Source organism: Aedes albopictus, chromosome 2 (genome assembly GCF_035046485.1).
Source record: "Aedes albopictus strain Foshan chromosome 2, AalbF5, whole genome shotgun sequence".
Taxonomy (NCBI): domain Eukaryota; kingdom Metazoa; phylum Arthropoda; class Insecta; order Diptera; family Culicidae; genus Aedes; species Aedes albopictus.
In genome coordinates, this window is record NC_085137.1 from 493,178,608 (window position 1) to 493,199,279 (window position 20,672).

At 39.1% G+C, this 20,672-nt stretch overlaps 1 protein-coding gene and 1 pseudogene across 2 annotated transcripts in view; both read left to right on the forward strand.

Annotated features, from left to right (window-relative positions):
• LOC109423344 (syndecan) overlaps window positions 1-20,672 on the forward strand; it is a 158,350-nt gene that overhangs the window by 62,355 nt on the left and 75,323 nt on the right. The window lies entirely within an intron of this gene.
• LOC134288940 (basic proline-rich protein-like) lies at window positions 1,916-4,240 on the forward strand (annotated as a pseudogene).

A 20,672-nucleotide genomic window follows, 5' to 3' on the forward strand; every position in this document is an offset into this window, starting at 1 on the left:
AATCGTTTAAAAATTTCTCAATGAATTTCTCCAGCAATTTCTTGAATTTCTTCATTGGCAATTTCTCCAGAAATTCTTCCAGGAATGTCTTAACTTTCTTGTCGAGCTCTCGAAACTGAAGAAGTCTGTAAGTCGCAGACGAAATAGGATTATCGGTTCGAAGATAAGCAAAGTAGTGCAACTAAAGGGAATCTTCTCGTCCTTTTATAGTTTTTCCTTGAAAGTTTCATTTTTTAATTTTTCTTCTGTAAACTACAGTAATATGGGATTGTTTTTTTTTTATAATTTTAACTATTTTTTTAAATTTTAACCATTTGTACATGAATTAAAAAAAATCTTCAGTAATGTTTGTAGCCAATTTCTCTATTATCTAATTCAGCAATGCATTGGAAAATTTCTTCATCATAAAAAAGGTTAAAATTTGTCTGCAAAAATACTATTTCCAGAATATTTCTAAAGCTTCCTTCTGGTTTTTCCAAAAAATCGCTTCAGAAACAACCACCGATATTTCTCTTAAAATGTCTTCAGGAAGTTCAAAAATCTCTCCAGAAATCCCTTCTCAAGCTATTCCTAAAATTATTCCAAAAATTACTTCCAAGAATTATTTTTAGATTTCTTCTTGGAATTACTAATGGAACTCACTCTGGAATTCCTCCTCGTATTTCACCTAAAACTCCTCCTGGAAATCCGCTTCGAATACCCACTTGATATACTCCTCCACTTAATCCGGAAATTCTTCCAGAAATATCTGAAAGTATTTCATGACATTTCGCCCAATGTTCATGCTGAAATTCCTCTTGGAATTATTCCTGCAATTCCTTCAGGAATTCCTCCTGAAATTCTATCTGAAATATGTCCTCGAATTCCTTCTGCAATTCCTTCTGGAATTCATCCTGGAATTCCTACTTGACTTCCTTTGGGAATTCTTCAAGGACATCCTTCAAGAATTCCTAATGGAATTACACTTTGAAATTTCTCCTGTAATTCCTTGTGGAATACATCCTGGAATTAATTCTGAAGTTTCTCCTGGAATTCCTTTTGGAATATCCCCTGGAATTCCTCCTGTTATTACTTTTGGAATTCCTCCTGGAAGTTCTTCTGAAATTCCTTCTGGAATCCCATCTGGTAAGCCTTATAGAACTTCTCCTGTCCTGGAATTCCTTTTGGAAATCCTCCTGAAATTCTATCTGAAATATCTTCTCGAATCCCTTCTGCAATTCCTTCTGGAATTCCTCCCGAAATTTCTCCTGGAATCCATCCTAGAATTCCTCCTGGAATTCCTCCTTGAATTCCTCCTGGAAATCCTCCTGGAATTCCACCTGGAACTCCTCCTGGAATTCCACCTGGAATTCCTCCTGGAATCCCACCTGAAATTTCTTCTGGAATTCCTCCTGGTATTCCTCCTGGAATTTCATCTGGAATTCCTCCTGGAATTCCGCTTGGAATTCCTCCTTGAAATCCTCCTAAAATTCTATCTGAAATATCTCCTCGAATTCCTTCTGCATTTCTTTCTGGAATTCCTCTTGGTGTTTCTACTGGAATTCCTCTTGGTGTTTCTCCTGGAATTCCTTCTGGAATTCCACCTGAAATTCCTTCTGGAATTCCTCCTGGAATTCCTCCTGGAACTCCTCCTGGAATTCCTCCTGGAATTCCTCCTGGAATTCCGCCTGGAATTCCTCCTGGAATTCCGCTTGGAATTCCTCCTGGAATTCCGCCTGGAATTCCTCCTGGAATTCCTCCTGGAATTCCTCCTGGAATTCCTCCTGGAATTCCTCCTGGAATTCCTCCTGGAATTCCTCCTGGAATTCCTCCTGGAATTCCTCCTGGAATTCCTCCTGGAATTCCTCCTGGAATTCCTCCTGGAATTCCTCCTGGAATTCCTCCTGGAATTCCTCCTGGAATTCCTCCTGGAATTCCTCCTGGAATTCCTCCTGGAATTCCTCCTGGAATTCCTCCTGGAATTCCTCCTGGAATTCCTCCTGGAATTCCTCCTGGAATTCCTCCTGGAATTCCTCCTGGAATTCCTCCTGGAATTCCTCCTGGAATTCCTCCTGGAATTCCTCCTGGAATTCCTCCTGGAATTCCTCCTGGAATTCCTCCTGGAATTCCTCCTGGAATTCCTCCTGGAATTCCTCCTGGACCTCCTGGAATTCCTCCTGGAATTCCGCCTGGAATTCCTCCTGGAATTCCGCCTGGAATTCCTCCTGGAATTCCGCCTGGAATTCCTCCTGGAATTCCGCCTGGAATTCCTCCTGGAATTCCGCCTGGAATTCCTCCTGGAATTCCGCCTGGAATTCCTCCTGGAATTCCGCCTGGAATTCCTCCTGGAATTCCGCCTGGAATTCCTCCTGGAATTCCGCCTGGAATTCCTCCTGGAATTCCGCCTGGAATTCCTCCTGGAATTCCGCCTGGAATTCCTCCTGGAATTCAGCCTGGAATTCCTCCTGGAATTCCGCCTGGAATTCCTCCTGGAATTCCGCCTGGAATTCCTCCTGGAATACCGCCTGGAATTCCTCCTGGAATTCCGCCTGGAATTCCTTCTGGAATTCCTCCTGGAATTCCTCCTGGAATTCCTCCTGGAATTCCTCCTGGAATTCCACCTGGAATTCCTCCTGGAATTCCGCCTGGAATTCCTCCTGGAATTCCTCCTGGAATTCCTCCTCGAATTCCTTCTGCATTTCTTTCTGGAATTCCTCTTGGTGTTTCTACTGGAATTCCTTCTGGAATTCCTCCTGGAATTCCTTCTGGAATTCCACCTGAAATTCCTTCTGGAATTCCTCCTGGAATTCCTCCTGCAATTCCTCCTGGAATTCCGCCTGGAATTCCTCCTGGAATTCCGCCTGGAATTCCTCCTGGAATTCCTCCTGGAATTCCTCCTGGAATTCCTCCTTGAATTCCTCCTGGAATTCCTCCTGGAATTCCTCCTGGAATTCCTCCTGGAATTCCTCCTGGAATTCCCCCTGGAATTCCTCCTGGAATTCCTCCTGGAATTCCTCCTGGAATTCCTCCTGGAATTCCTCCTGGAATTCCTCCTGGAATTCCGCCTGGAATTCCTCCTGGAATTCCTCCTGGAATTCCTCCTCGAATTCCTTCTGCATTTCTTTCTGGAATTCCTCTTGGTGTTTCTACTGGAATTCCTTCTGGAATTCCTTCTGGAATTCCTTCTGGAATTCCTCCTGGAATTCCTTCTGGAATTCCACCTGAAATTCCTTCTGGAATTCCTCCTGGAATTCCTCCTGCAATTCCTCCTGGAATTCCGCCTGGAATTCCTCCTGGAATTCCGCCTGGAATTCCTCCTGGAATTCCTCCTGGAATTCCTCCTGGAATTCCTCCTTGAATTCCTCCTGGAATTCCTCCTGGAATTCCTCCTGGAATTCCTCCTGGAATTCCTCCTGGAATTCCCCCTGGAATTCCTCCTGGAATTCCTCCTGGAATTCCTCCTGGAATTCCTCCTGGAATTCCTCCTGGAATTCCTCCTGGAATTCCTCCTGGAATTCCTCCTGGAATTCCTCCTGGAATTCCTCCTGGAATTCCTCCTGGAATTCCTCCTGGAATTCCTCCTGGAATTCCTCCTGGAATTCCTCCTGGAATTCCTCCTGGAATTCCTCCTGGAATTCCTCCTGGAATTCCTCCTGGAATTCCTCCTGGAATTCCTCCTGGAATTCCTCCTGGAATTCCTCCTGGAATTCCTCCAGGAATTCCTCCTGGAATTCCTCCAGGAATTCCTCCTGGAATTCCTCCTGGAATTCCTCCTGGAATTCCTCCTGGAATTCCTCCTGGAATTCCTCCTGGAATTCCTCCTGGAATTCCTCCTGGAATTCCTCCTGGAATTCCTCCTGGAATTCCTCCTGGAATTCCTCCTGGAATTCCTCCTGGAATTCCTCCTGGAATTCCTCCTGGAATTCCTCCTGGAATTCCTCCTGGAATTCCTCCTGGAATTCCTCCTGGAATTCCTCCTGGAATTCCTCCTGGAATTCCTCCTGGAATTCCTCCTGGAATTCCTCCTGGAATTCCTCCTGGAATTCCTCCTGGAATTCCTTCTGGAATTCCTCCTGGAATTCCTTCTGGAATTCCTCCTGGAATTCCTTCTGGAATTCCTTCTGGAATTCCTCCTGGAATTCCTCCTGGAATTCCTCCTGGAATTCCTCCTGGAATTCCTCCTGGAATTCCTCCTGGAATTCCTCCTGGAATTCCTCCTGGAATTCCTCCTGGAATTCCTCCTGGAATTCCTCCTGGAATTCCTCCTGGAATTCCTCCTGGAATTCCTCCTGGAATTTCTCCTGGAATCCCTCTCGGAATTCCTCCTGGAATCCTTTCTGGAATTCCTCCTGGAATTCCTTCTGGAATTCCTCCTGGAATTCCTTCTGGAATTCCTCCTGGAATTCCTCCCGGAATTCTTCTTGGAATTCCTCCCGGAATTCTTCTTGGAATTCCTCCCGGAATTCTTCTTGGAATTCCTCCCGGAATTCTTCTTGGAATTCCTCCCGGAATTCTTCTTGGAATTCCTCCCGGAATTCTTCTTGGAATTCCTCCCGGAATTCTTCTTGGAATTCCTCCCGGAATTCTTCTTGGAATTTCTCCCGGAATTCTTCTTGGAATTCCTCCCGGAATTCTTCTTGGAATTCCTCCCGGAATTCTTCTTGGAATTCCTCCCGGAATTCTTCTTGGAATTCCTCCCGGAATTCTTCTTGGAATTCCTCCCGGAATTCTTCTTGGAATTCCTCCCGGAATTCCTCTTGGAATTCCTCCAGGAATTCCTCTTGGAATTCCTCCCGGAATTCCTCTTGGAATTCCTCCCGGAATTCCTCTTGGAATTCCTCCCGGAATTCCTCTTGGAATTCCTCCTGGAATTCCTCTTGGAATTCCTCCTGGAATTCCTCCTGGAATTCCTCCTGGAATTCCTTTTGGAATTCCTCCTGGAATTCCTCCTGGAATTCCTCCTGAAATTTGTTTTGGTATTTCTTCAGGAATCTCTTCTGAAATCCTTCTGAAGTTCGTCTAAGAATTTCTTTTGGATTTCTTTCTAAATTTCCTACTTGATTGCTTTTGGAATTCCTCCTGGATTATTTTTTCTGGTATTCTTCCTGGAATTGCTCCTGCAAATTTAACCCGGATTGCTTTTGTCAAATTCAACCCGGAATTTCTCCTGGAATTTACCCAATAATCCTCTTGTAGTTATTCATAGAATTTCTCCTTTATTTTCTTGAGAAATTCTCACTGGCATCCCTCCTGGAATTTTTGTTGGAATTCCTTCTGGAATTCCTTCTGGAATTCCTCTTAGAATTCCCTCCGGATTTTCTTTTGGAATACCTCATGTAATTCCATATGCTATTTCTCCTGGAATTTCTCCTGGAAAACCCTTTGAAATTTTTCCTGAAATTCCCTCTAGAATTTCTGGAAATTCTTCCTGGAATTCTTTTTTGGAATTCCTTATGGAATTTGTCCTGGAATTCCTTATGAAATTCCTCCTGGAAATCCTTCTGGAATTCCTCTTGCAATTCTTCCTGGAAATCCATTGGGAATTCCTCTTGAAATTCCTTTTGGAATTCCTTTATGAATTCCTTCTGGAAACCCTCTTGAAATTCCTTCTTGAACTCCACCTAGGATTCCTTTTGGAATTCCTCCTGGAGTTCCCCTTGGAATTCCTCCTGGATTTCCTCATTGAATTCCTCATGGAGTTCCTCCTGGAATTCCTGCTGGAATTCGTCTTCTTCCTGGAATTCCTTTTGAAATTCTTCTTGTAATTTCTCTCGGAATTCCACCTGAAATTCGTCTTGGAATTCCTTCTGTAGTTCGTCTTGAAATTCCTGCTGCAATTCCTCCATGATTTCTTCCTCGAATTCCTCCAGAATTTCCTTCTGAAATTCTTTCAGGATTTCCTCTCGCAATTCCTCCTTGAATTCCTTCTGGAATTTCTCCATGAATTCCTTCCGGAATTTCTCTTCCGGAATTTCTCCTGGAATTCCTTCCTGAATTCCTACAGGAATTCCTTCCGGAATTCCTCCAGCCATTCCCGTAGGAATTCCTCCAGAAATTTTTCCAAAAATTCTTCCAGGAATTTCTCCTGGAATTCCTTTAAAAATTTCCTCATGGAATTCCTACTAGAATTCCCCCTGCAATTCTGTAGAAATTCCTTCATGAACTCCTCTTGGAATTTCTTCTGAATTTCAGATTGAATTTTTTTTTCTGGAATTCCACCTCAAATTTCTCAAGCCATTCCTCATGCTATTTCTCCTAGAATTGCTCCTGGAATCGCTCCTGGAATTGCTACTGAAATGGTTACTGAGATTTCTCACGCAATTCTAGCTGGAATTCCTTAAAGAATGCCTCCTGAAATTTCTCCTGGAATATTCTCATTCATTCAAATATTCTTCCTAGAATATTTGGGAATTTCTCCTAAAGTGTTTCCTGGAATTTCTCGTGGAGTTTTTCCTGGAATTTCTTCTGGAATTTTCACTTGGATATCCTGCTGAAATTAATTCTGGAATTTCTCCTGTAATTCGTTCTGGAGTTCTTTTTTTTTAAACTCCTTCCGAAATTATTTTCGGAATTCCTCCTAGAATTTGTTTTGAAATTCGTCCTTGAATTCCTTATGGAATTTCTCCTGGAATTTCTTCTGGAATTCCTCCTGGATCTTCTTCTTGAAATCCTCTTGGAATTCCTTCTGGAATTATTCATGGAGTTCTTTCTGGAGTGTGTTCTGGAATTTATACTGGATTTCCTTCTGGAATTTCACCTGGAATTCCTCCTAGAATACATCCTGGAATTTCTCTTGGAACTCCTCCTGGAGTTTCTTCTGGAATTCCTCATGGAATTTCTCCTGGAAGTGCTCCTGTAATTTCACCTGGAGTTCCTCTTAAATTATTTCTGGAATTCCTCCTGAAATTCTTCCTGTAATTGCTTCTAGAATTCTTCCTTGAATTCCTCCTGGAATACCTTCCGGAGTTCCTTATGGAATTTCTTCGGGAAGTGCTATTCAATTTTCTCTTGGCATGTATCCTGGAATTCCTCTTGGAATTCCTCCTAGAAGTCCATCTGGAATTTCTCCTAGAATTCTTCTTGCAATTTCTTCTTGAATTTCTCTTGGAATCCCTTGTGGAATATTTCCTGGAATTCCTTCTGCAATTCCTACTGAAATTCCTCCTGGAGTGCTCCTCGAATTCCTCCCGGAATTTCTCCTGGAGTTTCTCCTGGAGTTTCTCCTGGAATTGTTCCTAAAATTCCTTCTGGAATCCCACTACAATTTCGTCTGGATTTTTTCCTTGAATTCCTCTTGAAATTCCTTCTGAAATTCTTCCAGTAATTCGTTCTGGAGTTCTCTTACTCCACCTGAAATTTCTCCTGGAATTTGTTCTAGAATTCGTCCTGCAATTTATTTTCTCTGGAATTCCTTCTGAACTTCATCCTGCAATTTCTTCTGCAATTCCTCTTGAAGTTCATCCTAGAATTCCTCCCGAAGTTCCCTTAGGATTCCACGAATTCTCCTAGAACTCTTATTGGAATTTATCCTTGAATACCACCTGCAATTCCTTCTTTTTCGAAATCCTTTTGGAATTCCTGCTGGATTTTCTTCTCTTCTAGAAGTATTCCATCAGAGGTCCACCATGATTTTTTTTTTAAATTACTCCCAGGACAGCTTCTGCAATTTCTTCAAGAATTCTCTTTGAATTACTTCTGGAGTTTCTGCCAAAGTTTCTCTAGAAATTTTGAATGGGTTTGCTTCTGGAATTATTTCTGTAATTTATTGATATATTTTTCCGAAATCCCTCTCAGCTTTGCTTTTGAAATTTCGATAGGACTTCTTCAGGAATTCTTTTCGAAACTGTTTCTTGCATTTCTTCTGAAATTCTTCCAAGGACTACTCCTGGAATTTATCCTGGTAGAAAGTTCTCATTCTGGTCCTTCAAAACCAATTTGGTAACGTCTGAAATCATATCACAAGGATATCCACAATTGTTTTGTGAGTGGATCCTGCGAGCGAATCAGAGCTCCGTGAGCTAAGAGTATCCAAAAGGACGGCTCGCCCCACCCCACGCAGCCTAGCCTTACTGAGATGAATCTCACTCGAGAGCAACGTTCTCTTGCGAATATCCTGCTCAGCTTGGGATGATGGTGTGTCCTCGAGAACGCCCTCCTCCCCATCAACTGACCCACTGACTTCTCGAAAGGACGGAAACTGCCGCAGTGAATTTCGTCCTGGTCGACACCGATCAGAGTTTCACATTCCGTCACGGCGAAAGGACGACAAAACACCACGCAGTGTGTGAGCTGTGGAAGGACTCCCTGGTGCTAGTTCTGGTTTCCTTGTTTTTTCCTGTGTGTACAACATTGTTGAATCTTTCTAGGCAAATTTTGTAGAACTGTGTGTTTTTTAATGGTGTTGGTGTGCGTGTGACCGATCGAAGGAAACGTGGATACAAATTGTCAATTTGCAGAACTCTCTCCAACGAAGGAATTGTATACAGGATTTTCCATAAAGTCGAAGTTTTAGTGCGAGTCGACGTCGTCGAGGTCGTAAAAGTTTACAACGAAAGGACGGCGACGGAAGAAAAGCCTGGAAAACTTCTGGAATTGTTGAAAAGGACTAAAAAAAAAACTCTTGTTGTTATTTTTCTCGCGTGCCTGCAGTTACGTCGTTGGTCGGTTTCAGGAGAGCAGCCGTACATAGTAGGCGCGTGTGGTGTGTTTTTATGTAGTGGATTAGCCGAAATCGAAGCAGGCTACCGTTTGGAGAACGAGGTGTGTACTTCGCCCGTTCTGCTTCTGCTATGCAAAGGTATTTCGCTTTGGATTTCCCGGTGCTGGCGAACGCAGCCAGTCAGTGTCGTGCCATGCCGCGCCGTGTTGTGCGTGTTATGCAATTTTGAATTCAAGCGAAAAAATCAATATTATCGGAAAACCGGAAGATGCCTCGCTCTCACTCGCCACTTCGAAGCTGTGTAGATCTAGATATCTACCAGGAAGGATACTAACGCTAAGCAGAATGCCTGGCGCTGGCTGGGTGCTAATTGGTGGGGTGGGTCGAGTTGGGTTGGTTCATATTGCATTTCTAGCAGCATCAGCATCATCATCAGACTAGCGACGGGATGCTGCTGTTGTTGTTCTTACGGGTGAAGGGCGATATATGTGGCGGGTAGTTAGTGATGCACAAGTGGTGCGGCGCAGTAGTTTGAGTAAATACTCCGGCAGGCACATCCAGGGATGAATTGATGACGTTAGCATTTTGAAGCACAGACTGAGGGGATGCGAACTGTGAGTGAAGTTGGATACAAGCTGGGTGCGGTTAGAAAATGCTTTTTTCAGCGGTCAGTACTTGAGCTTCTGAAAGCTTACTTCGTAATTCATGAATCATAATCAGATCATTGTTCAAAATTTATTTAAGAATTTCTTTTTCGATTCCAATGACAAACAACATTGTTCAAAATAATTCGACAAAAACACTTGAATATGCTTCTATATCAATTAGGTGTCATCCAGTATTCCATTAGAAATTTCTCTAGAAGTTCTTGCAAGAGATTCTTTTGGTAGAAGTGCAATATCGTCTTCGTTTTAAAACATTTGACTCTGGTATCAATGTATTACATACTATCCATCATAGTCTGTTGAAGTTTTCATCCTAGAGCTATTCTAAGGCCTCCAAAGTACTCAGAAGTTTGTGTCACATATCCATTCTACACCAAATTTTATACACGACCCAACAAATATTTTTGCTGTACAAGAGTGGAACAAACCATTTGTTCGTGCAAATGTGTTGCCCCAATGATGTACATACTGTGCTCATATATCTATGTATTGTGTCCCAAGTGTAGCGCAACAAATAAAGATTAGTTGTATCCATACCTCCGCCATGGCCGGACGGTCACATAAAGATCGATTTAATTTATAATACACAACGTAGGAAAGAAATGTCCCACCCGTGCGCGATCACCATTATTGAAACTATAGTTTAAGAAACTGTTATTCAGCTAGTTCTGTTTTTTGGGATGAATGATCACAAATAGTCTACGACACTCACAGCACCACTAGAAAATTCATGGTACGTGAATTGGTTGATCTAGATCGTCCAAACTAATCTGGGATTCATTTTCTTAAGACCTACTGGATCTACCATCTTTTGGGTTCACTCTGTTCAAGAAATTCAGTCACGTTGATGTCCATTAGACCACACAATGGCACGAGCAACTCGATGTTGAGGTAGTTGGACATTCCGTGAAATACAACCATTTCCTGCAACACACTTCGAAGTTTGGGTTGCAATATCTACATACTGTATCATGCTTCAATTGTAAAAAAAAATGTTCGTGGAACATAGTAGTCTATACTGCTGATGAGCCTCAGTGCACAACTGTAATACTTTTTGTCCATTCATGGGTTATTCAAAGTTTTTCAAACTATTTTGGAATTATTACCTTCAAGGTCTACAGGATCTACTCTTGATTCTCTTCACTCTATCGGCATAAACCTTTCACGATTGCGTCTGTTGCACCTCATAGTATCATAGTCATCTTTATGTGTTGCTACTGCGGTGTCCACTGGCATATAAATGGACTCCAATGTATTTTGAAGCATGGGTCGCAATATCTGTAAATCTTTGGATATGTTAATTGCAGCGAATGCACGCAGAATATAATCTGGGCTACTCTTAGAGCCTCAGAATGCAATTCTGATAAATTATCAACATTCACTTGGTGATCTAGGTTATCCAAACTATTCTGGAATAGAAACCTTCAAGCTGTGCAAGCTGTACACTTGTACCTTTTTACCTGGATGTCATCCAAGAATTCTGCCAAGGAACTCTTTAAGCATCCTACATGAAATTCCTCCAAGAATTTCTCCAGAAATTCCTCGAAGAATTTCTTCTGAAACCTGCAGGAAATCCTACAGAAATTCTTCCAAAAATTACTCCTGGGATTCCTTCAAAATTTTCTTCAGTGATTTCTTCAGAAATTCTTCCAGGAGTTCATCAAGAATTTTTTCATTGAATTCCTACGGAAGTGGTAAAACTATCTACGGAAGTTACGTCAAGAACTCCTGCAGGAAATTCTTTAGGAATTCCTCAAATAAAAACTTCAAGAAATGTCCACAGGGATTTTAAAAGAATTGTTTTGAAGTATTCCTTCAGAAATTCCTCCATGGATACCTCCAGGATCCTTTAAGAAACCTTCAAAAAATGCTCCTGGGATTACTCTAAGAAATCATCCTTCAGGGATTTCTTCGGAAAATCATCCAACAAATTTTTGGGGAATTACATCAACAATTCCTCCCGAAATTACTCAAGGAATTCCTCCAGGAATTCCTTAAAATATTATTTTTTTTAATAACACCAGGAAATCCTACAGAAATTCCCCCAGAAATTACTTCCGAAATTCCTTCAGGAATTCATCAGGCAATTGCTCCAAAACATTCTCCTTATAATATCTCCAAGAATTCCACCAAGAATTCCACAAGGAATTTCTCTAAGAATTTCTCCAAGGTATCTGCCTAGAATTCCTCCAAGAATCCCTCCAGTAATTCCTCAAAAAATTCCGACGGAAATTTCCCCAAGAATTCCACCAGGAGTCCCTCTATGACTTGTGCCAAGAAATCCTCCAAGAACCCCTTCAGAAATGTCGCCAGAAATACCTCCAGGATTTTTTAAAGAAATTCCTTCAAGAATTCACCCAAAAAAATCCTTCAGAAATTCCTTCATTAATACCTCCAAGATTTTTCAGGAAACCTCCAGAACAACAAAATACTCCGGGGACAACTCTAGGGATTCTTTCGAGAATTCCTTTTGGGAAATCTACAAGATCTGCTACGAGTTTTCTTCCTGGAATTCCTTCAAGAATTTCTCTATGAATTACTCCAAGAATTCTGTTAAGAATTCCTCAAAAAATCCCATCAAGGATTTCTCCAAAAATTCCTCCTGTAATTTTTCCAAGCAATTCTCCACATATTCCTCCAAGACATTGCCGGAGTTCTTGTTTTTATTTTTATCAGATGTTCAGATGCCTAAGCACGTCCAAGAAGTTTTTCAGAATTTTTTTCAGAGAATCCCTTCCTGGTGTTTTTTTTTTTCACTAGAACTGCTCCTAGAATTCCTGCTGGAAATGCTTCTGGGTTTCTTCCTGGCATGCTTGAAATTCCTCACAAATGTCTCAATGTATTATTCCACGAATGTTTCCTATCGTTTTCTCCACGAACTGATTTTTCAGGTTTTTGAACATTTTCTTTGGGAATTTCTTTTGAAAATATAAAAAAAAAAATGCCACAAGAATTTCCTCGGTCTTGTTAACCTTGATTAAAGAAAAAAAGTCGGATATCTGAGCACTTTTCATTACTTTTACTAAAATTGATTGAAATTTCACTTCAGTAAAACAAAATTAGGGAAAAAGTTAAAAAAAGACGGTAAAACTGAAGTCATGTAGTCTTGGGTCATTTAAAATTGACATCCGTCGTTTTGGCAGAAAAGGTGGTTCTTAACATGTGTGTACAATTCATGAATGTATTTTGTATTCAAAATATCGTTGCAGAGTAGGAAGATGTGTATAAAATTTCTTGAAATCAATATAGGATGCCATTTAAAAAAAATGAACGAAAAGTGGGACGTATTCCGATAATAATTTTTAACCGGTTTTCATAGAGCAAAACGTATGGAGAAAGCTAAACACGGTTATAAGTTCAAATGAACACAATGGCACGAAAAACAACTACACTTTCTGATCCTTGAAAAAAGCCTCTTTGATTAAACAAATAATAATAGTTGTTTTGAATCTCCCAGATGCAAGGATGGTTTCGATCACCTGACAAACATTTGACTCATTTATCCATAACTCTGCTAAGAAGCTTTATATTGAAATGATATGCTCGGTACTTGTAGACACGTGTTTTTCCTACAATTATCACCAAGGACGCCATATCCTAAATCTCATATATACGGTGTGAGAGTGCTAACATCCTTGCCCAGAATACTGAAAAGTCAGCAACATAACATAAATCATCCAGTCGATAACCTATGTTTTTTATTTTTTAATTTAAATCCAACAAAGTTCTGGAACCCGTGATTTTGCACGGTGTCTCATTTCGAAAAACATTATCTTAAAAAAATAGTATCTCTCAAGGTTGCAACCATTCATTTGCAAAGATTTACATTCATTTGCTATTATCTCAATTCAGAAGCATGCTATCGAAAAACAATGTATGGATGAATTTAACCTTGTAGTTTTATCTGAAAGTTTGCCGAATAACACCGGGGTCGCACACGCATTCCAAAGTCGTGAGCGAGCTGTGAAGGCAACTTTCCACAGCGTGAATGAAATTTACATTCACCGCGTGGAGAGTTGCCTTCACAGCTCGCTCACGACTTTGGTATACGTTTGCGACCCCAATGTTATTCGGCAAACTTTCAGATAAAACTACAAGGTTAAATTCATCCATACATTGTTTTTCGATAGCATGCTTCTGAACTGAGATAATAGCAAATGAATGTAAATCTTTGCAAATGAATGGTCGCAACCTTGGTATCTCTATGTATCCCATCAAATGAAAGCTTAGGGTACTCCATTTTATTTGAGAACAAACTGTCAAGAAATACCCATTTTCTGGGGTTCACTTCACCTAAAATGTTTATAATAATATAACTTCGCTCTTTGGATCAAATGAAAGGGGAGGCTTTACGCTTTCGTTTAGTGGGTGACGTTGCGATACTAAATTTTCATACATTTTTCCCTATGGTAGAGGGACCCTTAATCGTTCCCAGGTTAAGTAGAGTAACAAGCTCTTTGGAGAAAAATAACCATGTGGCCGAACGCCATTTTGCCGAATGCCATTTGGCCGAACGCCATTTGGCCGAATATGAATGATGAACTTAAGTGACCATGCCACTGTTTCCCGCATCAGCATAACTCGGAAGAACAGCCTATGATTCAAAGAAGGAATAGTCTTTGATAAAATATTGGCTGTTTTAATGCCAACTAACCCCTCAATGTCAAAACTAGAAAGATTAAAAGAAGGAAATATTTTTTATGATCAAATTGATAGTTAGAATGTCAAAAAAATCCCATGAATTCTTTTGATCATGATTCGGCCAAACAGCATTCGGCCAAACGACCATTCGGCCAGATGGCATTCGGCCAAATGGCGTTCGGCCAGACGACATTCGGCCAAACGGCATTCGGCCAAATGGCCGGACACCTACAATAAGAAATTCATTTACATATTCTTTTAAAATCCATCAAGACATTTTTTAGAAATTATCTTCGGAAACTTCATAAGATATTCCTCAAACAATATCTCAAAAGTAGATTTTTGAAAATCTTGCTGGATTGCTTCAGAAATTTCTCCAAAGATTTTTTTCAGAAATCGTTAAGGAAAAGCCTCAGAAATATTTCGAGAAATTCCTCCAGAAATTACTCGAAGAGTTCACATTCGCAGATTTCTTCAATAATTCCCCCATTGATTTTTTTGAGAAAATTCCTTCAGTGATTCCTTTAGAGAGTCTTTCATGAAATTTCCAAGAAATTTTGCCAGGGATTTCTTCTGAAATTTCGTTAAGAACTCCATAAAGAATTATTTAAGAGATTAAAACAAACCCATAGCATCATTCATGAACTCTTCTCTTGTTCCATAAAGATTCATCCAGAAAATCAAAATCCTCCAGACGTAGCTTTCAGAAAATATTGGACGGCTTCCTCCAGAAGGTTCTCTAGGGATTTTTTTGTAAAATCATCTTTGTAGTGCTACATACATTTCTTCAGCGTTCCATGATTTTCCCCAGAAATGGCTCAATGGATTTTTTTTATAGAAATTTCTCCTCAGATTTTTATTAAAAACTCTTGTAGCGATTTATTTAAGAAAATCAAAAGTTCCAAAGTCCTTCAGAAATGTTGAAAAGTATTTCTTTAAAACGTTTTCCAAAGTCTCCTCCAAAATTTTTTTCAGAGTTACCTGATGATAATTCTTATGGGTTACCTAAAAATAAGCTTCATGGGAATTATTAAAAAATCACCAATGTTTGATTTAGAAAATCTGCCAGGCATTCCTTCAGAATTCTACTATGGATTCCTGACAAAATTACACAATGAATATCTGCAGAAACTACTTCAGGTAAATATCCATAAAATCTTTCAAGCATCTCTTTGAACCATTCTCCCAGGGAATCTTTGAGAAATTTCTCTAGAGCCATTCTTCAACCGTTTAAGAAGTTTTTCACGGATTCCTTTTGAAAGTTCCCCTGTGATTACTTCAGAAAGTCTTCTAGGATGTCCTCAGAATCAGAAAATTCTCTAGGAATTCTTTCATAATTAATTTTCTCCCGAGATCCAGAAGTTATATATTTCTTTATTATTGAGATTTTTAGCCCTAGGCTGGTATATCTCCGCATTCAGAAGTTCTTTCAAAAATTGTTTCAGAAATATTTCCAGCTCGCGTTTTTTTTTTAATATCCCGGTGGTTCCTTCAGTAGTTCGTACAGGTATTTCCGCACAAACACCTCCAGAGATTTCCTCGGAAATTTCTCCAGGAATTCCATTGGAAATATCCACTTGAATATCTCCAGGAATTTCGGAATTCGTACAGAAATTGCACCAAGAACTCCTTCTTGTATTTTTGCTTATTACTTTCAGTGATTGTTGCAGTATTCCTCCGTTTATTGCCCCAGAAATTTCTACAGATTTTCCTCCACCGATACCGATTGGATTTTTGCAAGGGGGTTCTGAAATTTCTCCAGAAATATTTCCCAAATATTTCTACAGCAATTCTATTGGAAATTTATCAAGGTTGCAATCATTCATTTGCAAAGATTTACATTCATTTGCTATTATCTCAGTTCAGAAGCATGCTATCGAAAAACATTGTATGGATGAATTTAACCTTGTAGTTTTATCTGAAAGTTTGCCGAATATCATTGGGGTCCCACACACACTCTAAAGTCGTGAGCGAGCTGTGAAGGCAACTCTTCACGCGGTGAATGTAAATTTCATTCACGCTGTGGAAAGTTGCCTTCACAGCTCGCTCACGACTTTAGAGTGTGTGTGGGACCCCAATGATATTCGGCAAACTTTCAGATAAAACTACAAGGTTAAATTCATCCATACATTGTTTTTCGATGGCATGCTTCTGAACTGAGATAATAGCAAATGAATGTAAATCTTTGCAAATGAATGGTTGCAACCTTGAAATTTATCAGAAGATTGTTTGAATTCTTCCAGAATTTTTTGAAGAAATTCTGCTGAAACTCTGTTGAAGGATTTCTCCATGGATTTTCCTAAAGTTTTCTAATACATTCTGTTGCAATACAATCAAGTGTTGCCCAAGAAGTTTCCCCTAGTATTCCTACAAGAATTTCTTTAGAAATTACTCCTGTGATTCCTTCAAGAATTTATGCGGTATTCTCTCAAAACTATTCAAGAGACGAACCAGCCAAGGGCTGAAAGTCTCTCAAATAAAGATAAATCAATCAATCAATCAAAACTATTTTCAGGGATTCTTTTATAAAACCATCCATATATTACTACCAAAATTCGTCCAGAGTTCCTTCTTTTTAAGAAATCAAGGATTTTTTTTTAGAAATATCTCCTGAGATTGCTTATCAATATTTTTCCAGTGATGTCTTTTAGAAAATCAAAAGTTTTGAAGTCCTCCATAAACTTCGAGAAGGATATGATTAGAATATCTTCCAATGTTTTCTCTGAGATCAAATAGAAATGCTTCTAGAATCAGAAGTTTCTCCTGGGATTCTTTCAAAATTTTCTGTACGGATCTAGAATTTTGATGTACCTTTATTATTGAAAATTTCAGCCCTAATCTGCTTCATCTTCACGTTCAGAAGTTCCTTCAAAGATTGTTCCAAGAATTCAGATTTTCATGCAGAAAAAAACAGCAAGACCTCCTCCAGGAATTATTTTTTTTACTTTTTGTGATTCTAGCAGTATTCGTCCGTATATTTCTCCAGAAATTGTACCAGCGTTTTCCTCAAGGCTACCTGTTGGATTTTTTCCACTGCTTCAGAAAGTTCTCCAAGAATGTTTCCCATAAATTTCTCATAAATTTAATTAAACGTTTCTCAAGAGAATCTTCGGGTTCCTCTACGATTTTTTCAAAGAAAATCCTTCTGATACTCTGTTGAAGAATCTCTCGAAGAATTCTTCTACAGCTTCTTAAAAAATTCTGATGAAGTATTTCCCAAACAAAAACAAATTTAATTATTCATATGGTCTTCAGGAATTTTCCTTGGGTTCATTAAAAAATATCTTCAGGGATTTTAACAGAGACTAAGGCGGAGAATACCTTCAGATATTCTTTTAGTAATTCCTCCATAGATTTCTTCAGGGACTCTTATAGTGTTTTAGTTTTTTTTTTTGTGAATTTTAGCGAAGGAATTTCTTTAAAAGTTATTCTGTGATGGTGGTGAATTTGGGCGTGTTAGTGGAATAGAAGAAAATCGGGTTAAGTAATGTTCCTTTTAACGCCACTAAGATTTTGCATCCTTTTCGACATCAACGACTTCAAGACGACCTAACAGTCTTGAGATTGAACTGTACACTGCGCAGCGATGACCAGAGGTAAAGAGGTGGCAAAACGAACATGATGTAACTCACAAACGATTTTGCACACATCTGTCAGTGCCGCCACATGCTCACCCGAATAGACGAACAACACCGAATGGGCTAGTTTCAGAAGCTACGGCACGAATGCTCGACACGCACACAGCAGCAACATTCGCATGTACCGACACCACACCAATAACGTTTCCAGCCTACGATGCTTCGCTATAAGCTGATCGAAAAGCATCGGAAGCAATGAAAAGACAGGCTTGGCTGGAACGCAACAGCTCAACGGCGAAAAGGAGCAGCCAACAATGTTGATCAGCGTCGAGTCGGTTCGTGTGCTATTTGTACGGGAGGTTGGTTTGATAAAGCGAGGAAGGGTGAAAACGTATTCGTTGTCGAAACCGAATCGCATCATTTCGCGAATGTTTTCACCATATAGCAAGCTTGCCAGAAATTCCACGATGTTGGTCCAAAACTCAAGATGCCAACCTAATATTCAAGATGGCGCCTTCAAATTCAAGATGGTGGCTGTTTAATTGAGTTTTAGGCTAAAGTCATTGAATATTGGTATATTTGGTGTAGGAAAAAGTCTGCACTCCTAAAATAGTAACTAAGATGGAGCCCTAAAATACAAGATGGCGGCTCCAAATTCAAGATGGCGTCTGTTTAATTGTTTTTTTTTTAATTTTTAATATTGTGTTTTAGGCGATAAAACAATGAAATATGGACATATTTGGTATGGGGAAGAAATCTAGACTCCAAAAATAGCGAATATACAAGATGGCGGCCTAAAATACAAGATGGTGGTATAAAATCCAAGATGGCGGCTCCAAATTCAAGATGGCGTCTGTTTAATTGTTTTTTTTTTAATTTTTAATATTGTGTTTTAAGCTCTAAAACAATGAAATATGGACATATTTGGTATGGGGAAGAAATCTAGACTCCAAAAATAGCGAATATACAAGATGGCGGCCTAAAATCCAAAATGCAAGATGGCGGCTGTTTAATTGAGTATTGGGCTCCAAAACCATGCAATATGGTTATATTTGCTATGGGAATGATATCCGAAGTCCAAAAATGGCGACCAAAATATCCAAGATAGCGGTCTAAAATCCAAAACGGTTGCTTTAAATTCAAAATGACGGCTGTTTAATAAAGTTTTTGGCCCTAAAATCATTGAATATGGGTATATTTGGCATGGGACAGATGACCGTAGTTCAAAAAAGGCGACTAGAATATCCAAGATGGTGTCTCAAAATACAATATGGCGGCAGTTTGATGGAGTTTTAAGCTCTCATTGAATATGGGTATATTTGATATGTGGAAGATGTCCCGAGTCAAAAAATAGTGACCGCATTATGCAAGATAGCGGTTCAAAATCTTATATGGTGGCTCTGAATATGGTGGTTTTTTGAGGTGAATATATAACGAAACCACACTTCGAATTTTCAAAAGCACAAATCTGAAGAACCGAAAGTTGATCGATTGGTCATCACCAGCGGGTCACCAATCGATCAACTTTTCAGCGCATTCCCTCTTTTGGTTCCTTAGATTTGTGCTCTTGTAAATTTGAGGTGTGGCTTTGTTATATATTCACCTTAAGTTGTTTAAGTTTTAGGCTCTAAACAATGAAATATGGGTAAACATACAGGGGGTACTCAAAATAACTGGGACAGGTAAAATTTTCACTTTCAAAAAATGTTCAACTCGTTGTAACTTCGAAAAGGGCATCAAATATTCTGAAATTTTTACTGTAAGTTCATCAACTAGTTGTGTATCAGTGGCTCAAATTTGGAAAAGATCAGGCCATTCTACACGAAGTTATGAATATTCTAGAAAAAGGTATAATTATCCGATAGCCAACTTTGAGCTGTTATATCTCCGGATTCAATGAACCGAATGCAATGAAGTTATAGGCTCTAAACCATTCAATATGTGTATATCTGATATGGGGAAGAAGTCTGGTGTCCATAAATGGCGACCAGAATTTTTAAGACGGTGAACTAAAAACCAAAATGGCGGCTCAAAATTCAAAGTTGCGGATTTTTTATAACAGTTCAAAGCTCAAACATCAAAAGCCAGATAAACGATATGATTATTGGTGTCATGAAAAGTTATTTTGTTAAACGTAAGAAAGTGCGATATTTATCAACTGAGATTTTTTCAACTGTTCTTGCGGAAATTGTACAAAATATTACTAGTGGAATATTGGATTTTCTAAAGGAATCCCTCCAGAAGATACGGTATCCGGCCATTTGGCCGAATGTCGTTTGGCCGAATGCCGTTTGGCCGAACGCCATTTAGCCGAATGCCATCTGGCCGAATTATGATCAAAACAAAACAATTGAGAGGCAATTTTTGACAGTCTAACTACCATTATGATCATAACAAATATTTCCTTCTTTTAATCATAGGCTATTCTTTCTAGTTTTGACATTTTGGGATTAGCTGGCGTTGAAACTGCCAATGTTTTATCAAATATTTTTCCTTTTTTGAATCATAGGCTAAGACGAAACTGGAAGCATTTCCTCACTTTTTGGTTCTTGATTTTTTATTAAATAACGAAGCAATATTTTCAAAATCGGTTTTCGTATACAGTTAGAGGAAGGATCAAGTTATCTCCTAATTTTATTTCAGCTGGAAAATGTTTTTCAGTCTTAACGATTTTTTTTTATTTTATTATTTTATTTATTATCATTTTTATTTTATTATTTTATTTGTGTATATTTTAACATAACGCTAATTCTACACTTGATTTTAAGGAATTCATTTTTGAATGAAATTTCAAAAAATATGGTTTTTAAAAAATTGGTAAAAGTTTTATATCTGAAAAAAAAATCAAGGAGATACAGGGGATGGCCAAAATGTTTGGGATAGGCAACTTTTTTTTCTCGCATAAAAATGTTCAACATGCTGTAACTTTTCATAGAGTGCATCAAAAATTCTCAAATTTCTACTGTTTGTTCACCTATTATATGTGCACGATTGGTATAAATTTGAATTCGATTGGTTAATCTTTAACTAAGTAAGAATCGTTCTGGTAAAACATTATTTTTTAGACAACTAATTTTTGAACTGTCATATCTCGGAAACCAGTGAACCGAATTGAATGGAATTTTCAACGTTTATCATAAATATATTGAT